General features: G+C 52.6%; 1 protein-coding gene across 1 annotated transcript in view; it reads left to right on the top strand.

Moving 5' to 3' along the window:
• The first annotated feature begins 697 nt into the window (after positions 1-697).
• PACSIN2 (protein kinase C and casein kinase substrate in neurons 2) overlaps positions 698-14,557 on the top strand; it is an 80,963-nt gene continuing 67,103 nt past the window's right edge. The window contains exon 1 of the mRNA XM_077757993.1: positions 698-793. The gene's annotated coding sequence lies outside the window, so the exon portion shown is untranslated. The remainder of the gene's footprint in view (positions 794-14,557) is intronic.

Genomic DNA, 14,557 nt, shown 5'->3' with positions numbered 1-14,557 from the left:
TCAAGGGGAATTATACAGTATGTGTTCTCATTGGCGCACGTGTTTAGAGCTCTCCCTACAGTTATATTATTCGCTTTTTCCTTCACTTTAAACGCTTTGTAAAACTCCAGAGAGAAAGGTGTTTCCTGGGTTTAGTTTTTACTTCTGGCGACTCACACTTGCGCATTTGAGTGCCTTCGGAGCCCGAGAGACTGGAGTCTCCAGCTCTGAGCCTGACTCCGGCCCCCCCCACCCCCGCTGAGCCGCTCCGGCCCCGCTATATGGAGTCACAAAGAGCAGTTGAGTTTTACATGTAGGGACAGCGTGAGGTTATCCCCTGCAAGTCGTCCCTGTCCCGTTGACTCCTGTGACGCCTGGCACCTTAGCTGCAGAGCTCCTACGTGCAAGGACCCCCAGTGCAGCAGATTCTAGGGCTGTCCTACGCAGTGTAAGTCAGTTGATGGACAAGCTGATTTTTGGGGGGGAGGTCATAGGACTTTTGTTCTCAGATCCCCTCCGTCTGACCCTCTCTCGAATACCGAGGTTTCTGGGGGGCCGCTTCCCGAAAAGAAAGCCCCTCCGTGGTGGTCCCAGCGGGCCTGGAGCCGAGGTCTGAGGTCCTGGCGGCTGTAGGGTGCCCGCAGCTCGCCTTATCTCGCTGCAAGGAGTCCACAGCCAACAGGAAATGATGAAACGTGCTGGGAGAATTCGGCGGGGAGCTGGAGGTCAGACACACCAGCAGGGCCGGGAGGAGGCAGGTACGGAGGCTGCGCTGCCGAGTGAAGCAGTGGAAGCTGGCATTTGGCGGAAAACTGTGAGTGTGCCATCTAAGGCGTGCATTTCCTTTCAGGGAGACCTTTGCAGAAGCAGAGCCTTCATTGATTTGTTTCATTTTCCTCCGAGCGCTTGGGTTTAACAGAAACCCCACCTTTGAAACACACCTCATCTTAGAGCTTCTCGGTGGAAACATTCACCGAGTTCAGTATTAACTGAGCCAGCGTGGAGTGTTCTCTCCAGAATGCTTGGCGAAAATGTCAGAGTAAATGTTTGATTTCTTGCTTGGTGGATAGATTTTGGCCTAAACAAATGAAAGACTGAGCTTTATCACCTTGACTGGTTTGAGAGCATCCACGCAGGCTTCTTTCCCAAAGAGATGGACTAAATTAGAAACTTGGGCACGGCTTAGACCAGCTTACACACGTCCAGCTGTGTTTTTTTCTTACCTGGTAGCTGCATGAGTTACTTGAGTTAACTGCTAACGGGGTTGGTTCCTTTTCCTCCTGTCGGGCATATTATGTCTCTGCGTGCTTTCCTTTCTTCGCAGCCACATCTAACCTACAAACATGAAAATGGGACTTGTCAGAAGAAGGGAACAAATTAGCTTCTCAGGTCGACAGTAATTGCTGTTTCATGGCCGTCTGCCCCAGACTCCCGGAATTAGCATGTGGCGNCCCTCGGCCCCCTCCCACTGCAGCCCCTGTGTCTGTATTCTTAGTACATAGTGGAATGTGAAAAGTTCTATTGTTCCCATCACTGAGCAGCCTCACATGCATATTGAATTGTTTCCTATCTCGGAAGTCATGTTCTGGAATTGAAAAATTGTGGCTCCCCTCCCTCCTTTTGGTGTGTGCGGTCCCGCGCTTCTGGTTAGAAGGGCTTTTAAAATCCCGGCACTCGAGTGAGCCTTCACGAAGTGAATATACTTCCTGGATTACCTTTCGGCGTGAGCATTAGAAAGGCGGTGTCCGGATCCTCTTTCTATTTTCCGGAAAGTGCCAGGCCGGTTCAGTCCGTGCCACACAGAGAAGCGGATTTTCTTGGTAGGCCGTCACCTCGTCGATTTGTGCGTTTTGAACCCTTTCAGGGTTGTGCTTTCCTGTTTTTTAGAAATCTCCCAAACATACACTGTTTCCCCTGGACCTTAGCGGGGCCCGCAGGTTTTGCCCTCGCTGGTGTAATTCTGGGTAGCTCCTTGGACTCTTCTCCTCCTTCACACTGCGATCTCCTACTGAATTCTAGATGAACTTTAAACGCTGCGTTTATGGAAAATAACAGAGCGGTGTCATGACTTCAGGCGGAAACGTGCCTTGCAGGTCTGAGATTGATGCCAGGAGTAAAAACAAGCCTCCCCGCCCCGCCCCCTTTCTTTTTATACTTCGTTAGTCCTCGGCTTTGCCCCACCGTGTAATTCTGCTGTTATTTGGCGGCATGGTTAAGAAGATGGGAACACGCTATGCAGGGTAGTAACGGCTCCTGCAGGCTGTAGAGTCAGGCCCTTCATTTAGTTTTTTTGTAAGCAAAGGAATTAAGACCAAGAGGCACTGCGACACGCTTTGTTGACTTGTCCAAGGTCACACAGCTTGTTGGTCGTTGTGGGCTACTGGCCTCTCTTCTCCCCGCCTTCTCCACATATTATCTCACGATTAATAGGACTTGGCTACGAATGGCCTTTTTTCTTCTGAGGAGTCCATTTTCAAGTATTCAGCTTCTGTGCAGTGATTTCCCAAAGTGAGTACCGCCTGGTACAGGTCTAGGTGAATTACCTGAAGCCCGAAGTGCGCAGACATTTCTCCCTCTGAGAAAGATTTTTTTCTTAAAAATAGAGTTTTCTTTGGTATAAAGTTCCTCTTGCTTTACCCCTAAACCAGGCCTTACTCAGTTATTAACTGTTGTAAGTGTACCTCGTTATATGATTACCTGCTAGCTGGGAAATCCAAACTTTTAAAAGTTTATTTCTTTTAAAAAAAAGTTTATTTCTTTATTTTGAGAGAGAGAGAGAGAATGAGCCGGGGAGGGGCAGGGAGAGGGAGAGAGAATCCCGAGCAGGCTTCACAGTGTCAGCGCAGAGCCTGACTCCGGACTCGAGCCCATGAACTGTGAGATCATGACCTGAGCCGTAACGAAGAGTCAGACACTCGACCGACTGAGCCACACAGGTGTCCCCAGAAATTCAAACCTAATAAATTCACAACAAATACAAGAAACAGACAACAGTACTAAGTTCTTTGAAAGAGGATTCTTCAGGATGTGGGGGAAAAACCCAAACAAACTCTCAAGCCTGGGGGCATCTTGGTCCCTCTGGGAACTTATTCATGGCACTAGGTCTGGACCACCCAGGTTTCGGAAAGTGGCAAACTTGAAAACAATAGGTTATCATATAAAAAAAAAGAAAAGAAAAGAAAAAAGAGGGTAATGATTTAATACATAAAAATGGAGTTTACTCACAACTTTTCAGAATCAATTAAAAGTCTCTCCTAAAAATGGAATTTGAATCCTTCTGAAATTCAAGTATGCAAATTAGATGCAAATAGAGACCTACTGAGAGCAGCAGGTAACTGGCATTCTTAGACCCTGCTACGGCCCCAACGCCACCTTTAAGTCTCACAGAATAGTACTTACCTATATTTTCTGAAGTATTTAAGAGTATATGCCTTCAAGAATTTCTGAAACAAATATGCTGAAGGGAAACAGACATTTTCTTCTTTTATTTTTTATTAAAAAAATTTTTTAATGTTTATTTTGAGAGAGAGAGCAGGGGAGGGGCAGAGAGAGAAGGAGACAGAATCCCAAGCAGGCTCCACGAAGCATGGAGCCTCATGCGGGGCTCGAACCCACGAACCTTAAGATCATGACCTGAGCCGAAATCAAAGAGTCAGACACTTAACCCACTGAGCCACCCAGGCACCCCCCAGGAACAGGCATTTTCATAAAAACTTTACTTGTATTTGAAATTGTGGTCAGTAACTTTATACCTGTTTTAATGTATAAACCCTAAGAGTGAGGTCGGCTATGTGCGCAGTGTGTTTCTGCAGAGGCATCGGCACCGTGCCGTCCCTCCTGCTGTGCAGGCAGCCACTTCTGTCCTCATCCCTGGGAAGCTGCTGCCTGCAGTGGAAGAGCCAGGTGACCTCATCCAAGGGCTAAAGAAGGGGTGAGCAGGGAGTGGCTGGGTTCACTTCTCCCGTAATGTAGTCCCCTGGGTTCTCCAACTAGCATTTCACCTTTACTGTTAGATTTTCAGTACATTGGTTTCCTTTTCTCAACCTATCATTGGCCTTCTTAATATATATGTGTGTGTATTTATAATTATATATGTAAATATGTGTGTCCGTAAATACTAACATACCATTGCCCTAGTCAGTAGGTAACGTTTGGTATTCCTCCTGGCCCCAGCTTCTGCTCACGTTACTGTGAACGCTGGTATGCCTGGGAATTTAAAGATGTGAAGGGGGTATGGTGCTGGCTTTGCTGCAGACTGAGGAGGCGTTAAGGACGACCCCTGGGGCCGCTTTTGTCCCAGCTCTGAGACTTTGTGCTGCCTATGTCATGGGCCTTCCTCACTTCCGTCTCTGTCAGGGGGGCTTCTCTCCAGGACAGCCCCTAGTGGTGGCCTTAGAACCTTCTCTGAGGCCTTGAAAAACCTTTATCCAGTATCCCAGCTAGATCCTAGGTCCTAGGGCCAGGTAGAGAGAGGAGTGTGTGTGTGTGTGTGTGTGTGTGTGTGTGTGTGTGAGACAGACAGACAGACAGACAATATGAGGGGAAGTAACAATTGAAAACATGGACCATGAATTTGAATGAATGAATGAGTTGCAATGGTCCCCTTTCCACGGAGGTTGCTTCTGAAGGCACTGTCATCCTGTGTCACCAGGCAGGTCTGAGCGCATTTGCACCTTCCGTTCTGCTGGGGCTCCAGGTGACAGACTGGGTGCCTGGTTGTCACCTGCTCTAGCCCTGGGAATCAGGCGTAAGTTTTTTTCTCATTAGACTCTATCATTAGTGAATCATCAGAAGAGAATCTCTGTGGGCTCGTGAAGCATATTGTTCTAGTTTTGGTTAATTTAAAGAATATAACAGAAAGTACCCTGAATGTGAAATGTGTGTCAGTGGCCATCATAATACTACGGGATGAGAATTTTCTGTTTTTTTCCACGTGAAGCCTGTGCAGCAAATTTCATACTCAGTCTTGTTTCCCATCAGGATTGTTCTGCGGTGGAGTCCATAAGGGAGCTCAGCGGAGAATGATTTTGCTTATTTGACAAGATGTTGTTGATGTACTTAATAGGCTAATAAAACGTTGCCCTTCCCAATTTGGAATTCTGTCTCTGGGTTCAGTATCGGTAGGGCTAGTACAGCAAGATGAATGAGGCACCGGGCAGCCCAGGGACGACAGAGTGACCTCTTTGTGGGTCTTTTCACTGTAAACTGACATATAAAGAAAAACCACAGGGCACGGTGGTCTGATGACCAAATACCTGTTGACCTGGAAAGCGGAGCAGTTCCGTTAACTCACCACCCGGGAGCCCGTTCGTGCAGGTTCACTTGGGTCTGGCCCACACGGTGCAGGGAGCGTGTCATGGAGCAGGAGCCCCAGGCTGCGCAGAAGCACCAGGGCCACTTGCGGGGGGACATCTTTGCACAGTTAACATCGAACTCCAAGGCAGTGCATTCGCTCCTACGGGCGATCGGTAGACCGGCTGCTACGGGTGAGGAATGCGAGTTTGGGACGGTAGATGCTGTCACAATGATGAAAACTCCCCGCAAGGCTCACGTACACTGTAGTCCTCCTGGCACCCAGCTGCTTTGAGCGATGGCTGTGCAGGCAGCTGAGCGAGCGCTGTGCTCGTTTCCAACCGTCGGTTAGGGCACCCCGCGGAGGGACAGTTCACCTGGGTGCTGGGGGGCTGCACCAGGTGACCGGCCCTCTTGTGCCTGTACGCGTCCATGCAGTCAGTTCACCCATTCCGCAGAGCCTCTTGTCCACCGAGTGTGCCTCACGTCTTGTGCTAGGGCCCTGGGGTCCATGATGGTTGAGACTCAGTTCTTGCCCCTGAAGAGCTTGCAGAGACTTCCAAACGCCAGGTCTTCTTACAGACCTGGAGGGGCCTTAGGCTTCCGTGCAGGGTGGGGCAGCTTGGGGAAGACTTCACAGGGCGGTGTGGGTTTCACAGACACAGGCCCTTCAGGCAGACAAGGGAGGTGGAGGAGACAGCGCGTGCGGAGGCGGGGACATTAGAAGAGTGCACACTTGGGGCAGGACGCGGCTGGCCTGTGGCACACGTGTGGTTGGGCCGCGGGTCCTCTGACGTATGGGGCCTGGACCAGTGTTTTTTTTGTCCAAGACCAGTTCTTTCTTCTGAACCTGTNTCAAAACCAACCGTTTACTTGCCAGGTGGCTTTGGGCAAGATGTGTTCACTTATCTGAGTCTCATGTCTTTGTCTGTAAAGTAAGGGGTAGCTCCCTCCCGGTGGGTGGAGGCAAGCGCTCGGCCTGGCTCCGCGCCCAGCTGGCTCTTCCTTCTAGGTGTCCTTCAGCGCTGCTGAAACCCCGGCGTCCGCGCATCGTACTGTTTGTTGCTTCTTTTCTCACTTTACTCATTTTCCTTATTGCATTGCGGGTGCCTCCAGTGCAGTTTGATCAGAAGTGGTGGTAGGAAGCAGCTCTTCTGGTTCCAGTGCCTTCTGCTCGCTACAGTTCTGGTGGCATGTTTTGTTCTGTTCTATTTTGTTTTGGTCTTTTGTTTCGATCGAGTTCCATCATGCCCCCCCACCTCCATTTTCTCTCTCTCAGTTTAGAAATTAAGTTCTCTGGGGGCACCTGGGTGGCTCAGTCGGTTGAGCATCCGACTTTGGCTCAGGTCAGGGTCTTGCAGCTCGTGGGTTCGAGCCCCACATCGGGCTCTGTGCTGACAGCTCAGAGCCTGGAGCTGCTTCGGATTCTGTGTCTCCCCCTCTCTCTGCCCCTCCCTCCCTCTCTCTCTCTCTCACTCTCAAAAATAAATAAATAAATCTTTAAAAAGGTTGTCTCCCTCTGGAACTTTCTTAGATGTTAAGTTAGGCTTCGTTGTTTTTTCCAAGTCTAATCTTTCTTTTATATTTTCTTTCTTTATCTCTCTTTATTACCTCAGAGAGAAAGCTGAGTTATCTACTTATATTTCTTTTTTCTTTAATGTTTATTTTTGAGTGGGGGGAGGGACAGAGAGAGGGGGAGACACAGAATCGGAAGCAGGCTCCAGGCTCTGAGCTGTCAGCACCAAGCTTAAATCCATGAACTGTAAGATCATGACCTGAGCCGAAGTCGGATGCTTAACCGACTGAGCCACCCAGGCGCCCCCTACTTACATTTCTTCTTTAGATTTGCCTTTTTGGTGCCTTTGGATTCCTTTCTTACGTTTCGGAGTGTAATAAAGTGATGCAGTTATATTTTATTCAGCCTTTAAGCTTTTTCAGTGGGAGACTTGTTAAGATCCCGGGTTTGCCTCTTTGCTCCTGAAAACGGAAGTCTGTTCTGTCGTTCTGTGTGTTTGTGCCGGAGCCTAGCACACTCCTTGACTCGTTCATTGCAGATGTGTTTATTTTTGCCCCTGCCAAGCGTCAGTGCTGAGGATGCAGGGGTGAAGTAGGCATAGTTCACGTTCTTCAGGGGCTTGCGTTCTTGTCGATGGAGAGAGAGACACTGTATAAATATGTAATTTGGCATGGGAGCCCGAGTGTTATTTAAAAAATAAAGCAGAGGTTAGGGGCTGCGTGTCAGAGGAATGGGGACGGGTTCCGCTTTTTAAAGAAGGTGATATGTGAGCAGATGTGTGCCAGTTTGAGACAGCAAAGCCCGTAGAGCCTGGAGGAGGGGTGCTGCTGGCAGAGGAAGCAGATGTGCAGGGAAGCCAAAGCCTGGTGCAGTTGGAGGCCCACAGGAAGACCATTGTAGCTGGGGCACCCAGGGGTCGGGGTCAGAAGGAGTGACCCCAGAGCTGGAAGCCGGGACCTGATTGCACGGGCCCTTGTAGGCCAGGGAGGGGAGTGTAGATGAGGGCTTAGCCCTTTCCAGCAGCTAAAAGACACAGCCGGCAGCTCCTGGCATGTTGGCAAGTTTTCACGTCAGTGGCCCGACCCAGCCTGGCCAAAGCAGGGCTGGCGAGAGGGGGCCGCGCGGTGGCTCTGTTCAAGCGGGAGCTGGTAGACGCAGGGTGTGAGGGCAGGAGAGGCGGCGGGGTGGCATGGCGGCGTTGGTCTTAAGCGGCTGGCGTCGGTGATGGCGCTCCTTACCGGAGGAGGAAGACTGGGTAAGAGTCTGTCTGGGGAGTGGGGGGAAGCCAGGGCCGAGCTTTGGGCAGCGCATCAGAGAGGCCCGTTGGGCTCCCCGAGGAGTCGATGCTGAGCCAGCGGTTGGGGCTGTGCTGGGGAAGGAAAGTCAGAAGGCATCAGAGGTCCTGGTGCCTCAAGTCACGGGAAAGAGGGACCGCCTCAAAAGCTGGTGTGCAGAAGAGGGGGGCGGCGTGCAGAGGCCTGGGCCCTGGGGCATGGAGGCTGGGAGTGGGCACTTGCATGAGTAAGTCAATGCAGTACCAGGACTAGTCATCGGTGACTTGAAGAGAAAGGACCTGGGTTCCTTTGCCAGAAAGCTTGGGTTCTATGCCTATGGAAGTTACAGAAGGTGCCTAGGCGCTGCCTTAGTTTCCTTCTGAATTTTCAAAAGGGACCCAACCGATATTCTTAGGACAGAAAAATTAAGAAATACAGGTACGCAAAAAGACAACTCCCAAACTCACATGTTCCACCATCTGGAGGGGGTGAATAAATGTTAGCATTCATTCAGGTGTTTGCTCAAGTGCCCCCTCCTCAGGAAAAGCCTCGCTGCCCGCCGTCCTGCCTACGGTAGAGCCCAGCACTCTGTCCCCCGCTGGCTTCATCCCCACCCCCCGCCGTCAGCACCACCTGCCGCTGCGTCACCTCCTGGTGTGTCTGGAAGTCCTCTGGTCCCTGTAGCGTGAGCAGGGACCTTCTCACCCCTTCTCCCCTGGGCCCCTTGGGCTTTGCCCCTTGCCCGGAGCCTTGTAAGCCTTCAGTTCTCTTTGTTGAATGAAGCAGTTCACATTTTGGTACATAGCCTTCTGGATTGTTTTTGTGGGTAATCACCCACTCTTAAATATGTATGTGTGTGTGTGTGTGTGTATGCATGTTTACATACATACATATATTTTTTTTAATGTTCATTTCTTTTATATTTGAGAGAGAGAGAGAGACAGCACGAGCAGGGAAGGGGTAGTGAGAGAGGGAGACCGAGAATCCGAAGCAGACTCTGCAATGCCAGTGCAAAGCCCAACGTGGGGCTCGAACTCATGAACCGTGAGATCACAACCTGAGCCGAAGTTGGATGCACACCTGACTGAGCCACCCAGGCACCCCTTAAATCTCTTTTTAATTTTTTTCAAAATAATTTTTTAATGTTTATTTATTTTTGAGAGAGAAACAATANCCCCCCCCCCCCCCCCCACACCCCGTGCCTGGGAGGGCGGTGGGTGCTGTCTTCAGTCTGTGTCCAGCCTCGGAGCCTGAGCCTCAGTTGGAATACCTCGTCCTCACTGTGACCTGGCCGCAGGCCTCCCCCTTCCTCTCCACACTGCTCTCCCGCCCGCCCCTCCTCCAGCCTCGTCCTCTCTCCTCTCTGTCCCCTAATCAGGTGTGACCTTGTCTTCTTCCGGCTGCGGCTGCGGCTGCACTGTGAGCTCCCGGACTGCGGGGCCGGGTCTTATTACGGACTCACTTGGCTCCCTTCCCCCAGCCCTCCCAGCAAAAGTTTCTTGGGAGTCAGAAAGTCCATGCTTTAAAAACAATAAAAAAATTTAAAAATTAAAAAATAAATAAAAGAAAGCCCATGTTTTTAGAATATTGGGATAAAGATACGTAAAATTATAAAAATATCAGTGTTTTGATTTAGTATCATTTTACCGAGTTTATCAGAATAAATTACATATTTTATTGAAAACATTTAAAAAGTTGGAACACAGGCTATTTCTTGAGCTAGGAAGACCGACCGATGTTTTATTCAGGGTGTGCTCTTTCTGGGTGTGTGTGGGTGTGTGTGTGTGTGTGTGTGTGTGAGAGAGAGAGAGAATATGTACGTGTGTGCACACATGCTTGGGCGTGTGAGGTTTGTGCGTGAAGCATCTGTGCCCACGTGTGCGTGTGAGCATGGGTGTGCGCTTGGTAGTATGCCTGAAGTTAAGGTAGTGATCAAGGCATTTTCTTTAGGGCTTCTCGGATAATATTATACGTGGTAATTGGGTATTTATCATAAATGGAAAGGCCATTAATTCTCCTCTGTAATCCGGCAACTGGAAGGGTTTATTTGGCAGGTAGCATTGGGCGGAAAATACATAAGAGGCTTAATAGTGCAGCTTTTTGTTTTGTGTTCCTGGAGTTTCCTGCGGCGCAGACTGAGGGCCGAGTGCAAGTCCTGCCCTACTCGAGTGACACCTGCCTGCGGGCCAGAGAGACCAGGAGGAGCCGGACCGGGGACGGGCGGGCCCAGCGCGCACCTGCTGAGCGCCTCGTACAGGCGGGCACGCACGTGTCGGGTGTCCTTGACCTGTTTGTCCGCACTGTGCGTGTGAGGGGGATGAGGTGGAGGAGCCAGAAGGCGCACCTGTCACAGCTCGTCGCAGCCCTGCCCTTCCTCCCTGAACCGGGGACCCTGTCGCTCTTCGCTTTGTGCCTGCCTGGCGCTCCGTAGTTTCACATTGCCAGGGGGTAAGGGGCTCCCTGTTCATTTCTCCAAATCACTGGGGAGCCCTTCGTATTGGGTGCACTTTTTAAAGAATAAAACCACCGTCATGTTAGAACCCCACTGTCGGTGTGTCACAGCGGCTCCGAGCTGGCCCCGCGCCTTTCTCTGGGACGGGATGCTTTGGCTCCTGGTGGCGCATGTGAACAAGATGGAAGACTGTTGAGAAAGTGACACCACAGCCCAGTGCAGAATCCGGAAAAACCGAATCTTTTTGTGGTTTGCATGACTTTTTTTTTTTTTTTTTTTTTAACTTGAAAGGCGCATATTCACAGCCCTGCTTGGGGAATATTTGAGCAGTTTATTTCCTGCGGCTGTGCTGGGTGTGCTGTCTGGTTGGTGACCACCGCTCTTACCCAGACGGGCTCCTTTTTATTGTGAGGGGAGAAGCCACACGCAGCAGCACAAGTCACTCGTCTTGCAGCGTAAGGCCGGGCATGAGCTCCCTCTCCCTGCCTAAAAGCCACAGCTTGGCCGTCGGGCTGGTGTGACCCTGGGCTGAAGTTTTCTAGCCCTGCCCTTTGCCCCCTGGGGGCTCCACCTGGGATGCCCTTCCCTGCTTCTCCGGCCGATGAATCCCCGTCAGCCCCGGGTGCCCAGTGCGTCCCTCCTGTGTGTCCCCACGGTGCTCTGTGCGGAAGTCTGTCCTAGTGCTTGGCCCTGTGGTGGAGGCGAGGCGTCCCTCAAGCCGTGAGGAGAAGGATGCCTCCGTGATGGCTCCTGGCGTCTTTGACAGAGGCTGGCCCGTAGTCATCGAAGACCCTCCCCCCCACTGGCCCTACTGGCACCGTGCCGAGTCTCAGACAGAGGCCATTTGATCCTCACAACGTCGAAGGAGGTCGGATTCCGTGTTACAGAGAAACAGCATCAATCACAGACCTCTTAAGTATTCTGCCCGAGGTGACTGGGCCAAGGAGGGGTCACACCAGCGCATCGTATGAAGAATCCTAGATGCACGTTTCAGAGAACCTTCTAGATTCATGCTTCTGGATTCTCGCTGTCCTTAGTTCTTAGTGGGTGACTTTCGCCCTTCAGCCGGGGCCGCAGCCCCTCTAGAGGATGGGTGCTGTGCTTGGTCTGACTTGGAGGGAGGGAAGACCGAGCGCCACCGCTCTGCGCGGGGAAAAGAGGCAGCGGGGAAGGGCCCACAGAGGCCCTTTGTGCCACAGGAAGTCCTCCTTCTGGAAGGGGCTGCCTCAAAGTGGAGGGCTTGAAAGCAGCTGAAGTGCTTGACCTGAGGCCACTCTGACTCATGCGCTGTTAATAATGCCCTTTGTTGAATCTTGGGAACCTGCTTTAACCAACCTCAGCCTTGACCTCGGAGGCCTCGGAACCTCCCCGCGGCCGCGGCTCTTCCTCTCTCCCCGTCTTGTCTGCCCTTGTTGAATGCTCCCATTTTCTTGCCTCAACAAAGGCCAACCTCCTGACCCATTCTATAGTTTTTCCTTCTGCTTTTGCCAAAAGTCTCTTTCTGGCGCTCCCTGGGCCGGGGTGACTTTTCCAGGGGTTAAGTATGTCTCTTGAGTTGGGAAACTTGCAGCTCAAGGAAGAAGTATCTCACTGGACAAGTGCTTCTGACGGACAGAGGGAGTTTTCGGGAAGTGTTTGACGGAGCTGGGGGGGCTGGCNGCCTGAATCGACAGCCCCGTTTCCTGGAACTCCGTCACACACTGTCTCTTGCGTCTGTGGCCACCTGTCGCTCGTTCGGTCCTGCGGCTCAGGTGCAGGGACTCCCTGAAGAGAATGGGGAGGCGGCGGCGGCGATGAGCTGAGTGACCTCGTGTGCTGTCCGGCCCTCACCACCAGCGGATGTGAGAGGAGCCGCAGGCTGGCAGGAGGGGGCGTGCGTGTGCGTGTGTGTGCAAGATACCGCTCGTGTGAGGCACGCTGAGCCTGTGCTGGAGCAACGGCCCGCAGCCTCTCGTGTTGTGGCGGCGCGGGGGCAGATCAGTGAGCGCCTGTTCTTCAGGGCCTTAAAGGGAGTCTGTGTTGAACGTGACCACCTGGGCTTGCATTCGTGAGGCAGAAGCCACATCTGTTGAACGTGTTTAATCGTGGGCGATAGGTACTTTCTTGAGATTTTGGTGACCGTAGGTCATGGCCCCTTTCCATGTTTAGAGTGGTAGAAAATGGGACCTGCAATGACCCTCGTCATCCAGCCCACCCCTACCCCACGCTGTGGAGAAGGGAGGAGGTGGTGTCCGGAGGGTCCACAAATGACTCTAGCCCCCTCCCCAGTCAGGTGATGCCACCTGAGTTTGGTGGCTTGGTGGCTCAGCCTTTGTCTGACCGCGTGTGGAATGGGGCCTACTGCAGACTTCCTGTGAGTGTGAGGGGCCGCGTGTAGAATGGCCCAGCGTGGGGGGCACACGGTGTGCTTTTCCCATCACCAAGTCAGGAGCCAGGAGGGACCTGTGATGTGTCCCCCCCCCTCCCCCAACGTCCTTGGGCTTTATCATCTTTCTCTATTCTTCACCCTCAGGTTGCCGTGGACTTTGGGCAGTTAATAGTTTTGGAGGCCCCATCTTGGATTATATTAGATAAGTCACCATTATTTGATGTGCTCTAGTATGTACTCACAGTCAGTTCACACATTTAAGCTCACGCTGTGTGAGGTGTGGCGGAATGAGCACAGTGTGACTGGAATGCGGTGGGGGTGGTGAGGCTGGAGGGGGTGGTGGTTGGGGCTGGGAGACCCTGCCGGCCACCTGACAAGTCTTGGAAGGGTCCCAAGTGGAAGCGTAACGTAATCTTCCAGAAGACATGTCACCCACTATGGCAGCCTCGAGGAGGACGGGAGGAAGGGGGACCAGACTCATTGGCGGTCAGTGATCTAGGCAGAAGAGGGGGCCCTTACCAAAGGTAGCCATTGTTGGGGGGATGGGTGGAGGAGGAGGGTTCAGGAGACACTGAGACCTAATGTTGGCCGGTCTTTTTTTTTTTTTAATTTTTTAAAAATGTTTTATTTATTTCTGAGAGAGAGAGAGACAGCGTGAGCAGGGGAGGGTCAAAGAGAGAGGGAGACACAGACTCCGAAACAGGCTCCAGGCTCTGAGCTGTCAGCACAGAGCCTGACGCGGGGCTTGAACCCATGAACTGTGAGATCATGACCTGAGGTGAAGTCGGACGCTCAACCGACTGAGCCACCCAGGTGCCCCTTGGCAGGTCTTGGATACTGATTACGTGCCGTGGGGTCAGGGGGTGCTCGGGTGTGGGAAGGAAAGCAGTTTCTGGCTTGAACAGCTGTGAGTGGTGGGACCGTTTCCTGATGTGGGGAACCCAAGGACTGAAGTGGTCTCAGAGAAGGTAGGAAGGGATTGGTGGGGACTGTGTGGTGACCTCGCGGAGGCATCCAGAAGGCAGTTGGGTGAGTGGGTCTGGACTTTTGGGCCAGAGCTGCGGATTGGGGGCCATGACGGGGGACAGGATGGCTTGATAGGTGGGAACAGAAGAGCTTGCTTAGGTAGAGCGTGCCCCCAAGGAGCAGGCCCTGCGTCGGAACCTGAGGAGCCCAGGCATCCCAGGCCCGGGCAGGGGAGAGGGAGGGAACGCAGGAGGCGTGGTGCGGTGGACACCGGGGCGCGATTGTAGGACCCAAAGCTGCCCTGTGCTGAGCACTAGGGAGCCCGGGAAGTGTCCGCTTCTGACACCAGGATGGGCTTGCTTTCTGGTCTGATCAGTTGTGTCAGAGGCGGGGGAGGCAGCTGCAGGCGGAGACAGGACTGGGCAGGGTGGGGACTGGAGAGGGGGGCTGTGAGCGCTGGGTGGGTGGAGTGAGGTCCCCTGGCCTGGGGAGGGAGCAGGATGAGGGGGCCAGCCTCGACAGGGGTGTGTGTGGCAAGGCCAGCCTGGGGGTGTGGACGCCTCTGGGTGGTGGCAAGAAGCGGAGGGGCTTCTGATTGCCCCCCTGCCTGTGTTCTGTGAGAGGGGGTGGCCTGGGAGCGGGTCTGCGGGAGCCTCTGGGGAGAGCTGCCTGGAGACAGGGCAGTGGGGAGGACCCCCCCCCCCCCCCCC

Source organism: Crocuta crocuta, unplaced genomic scaffold, assembly GCF_008692635.1.
Source record: "Crocuta crocuta isolate KB4526 unplaced genomic scaffold, BGI_CrCroc_1.0 scaffold143, whole genome shotgun sequence".
Taxonomy (NCBI): domain Eukaryota; kingdom Metazoa; phylum Chordata; class Mammalia; order Carnivora; family Hyaenidae; genus Crocuta; species Crocuta crocuta.
This window is presented reverse-complemented; position numbering and strand designations above follow the sequence as displayed.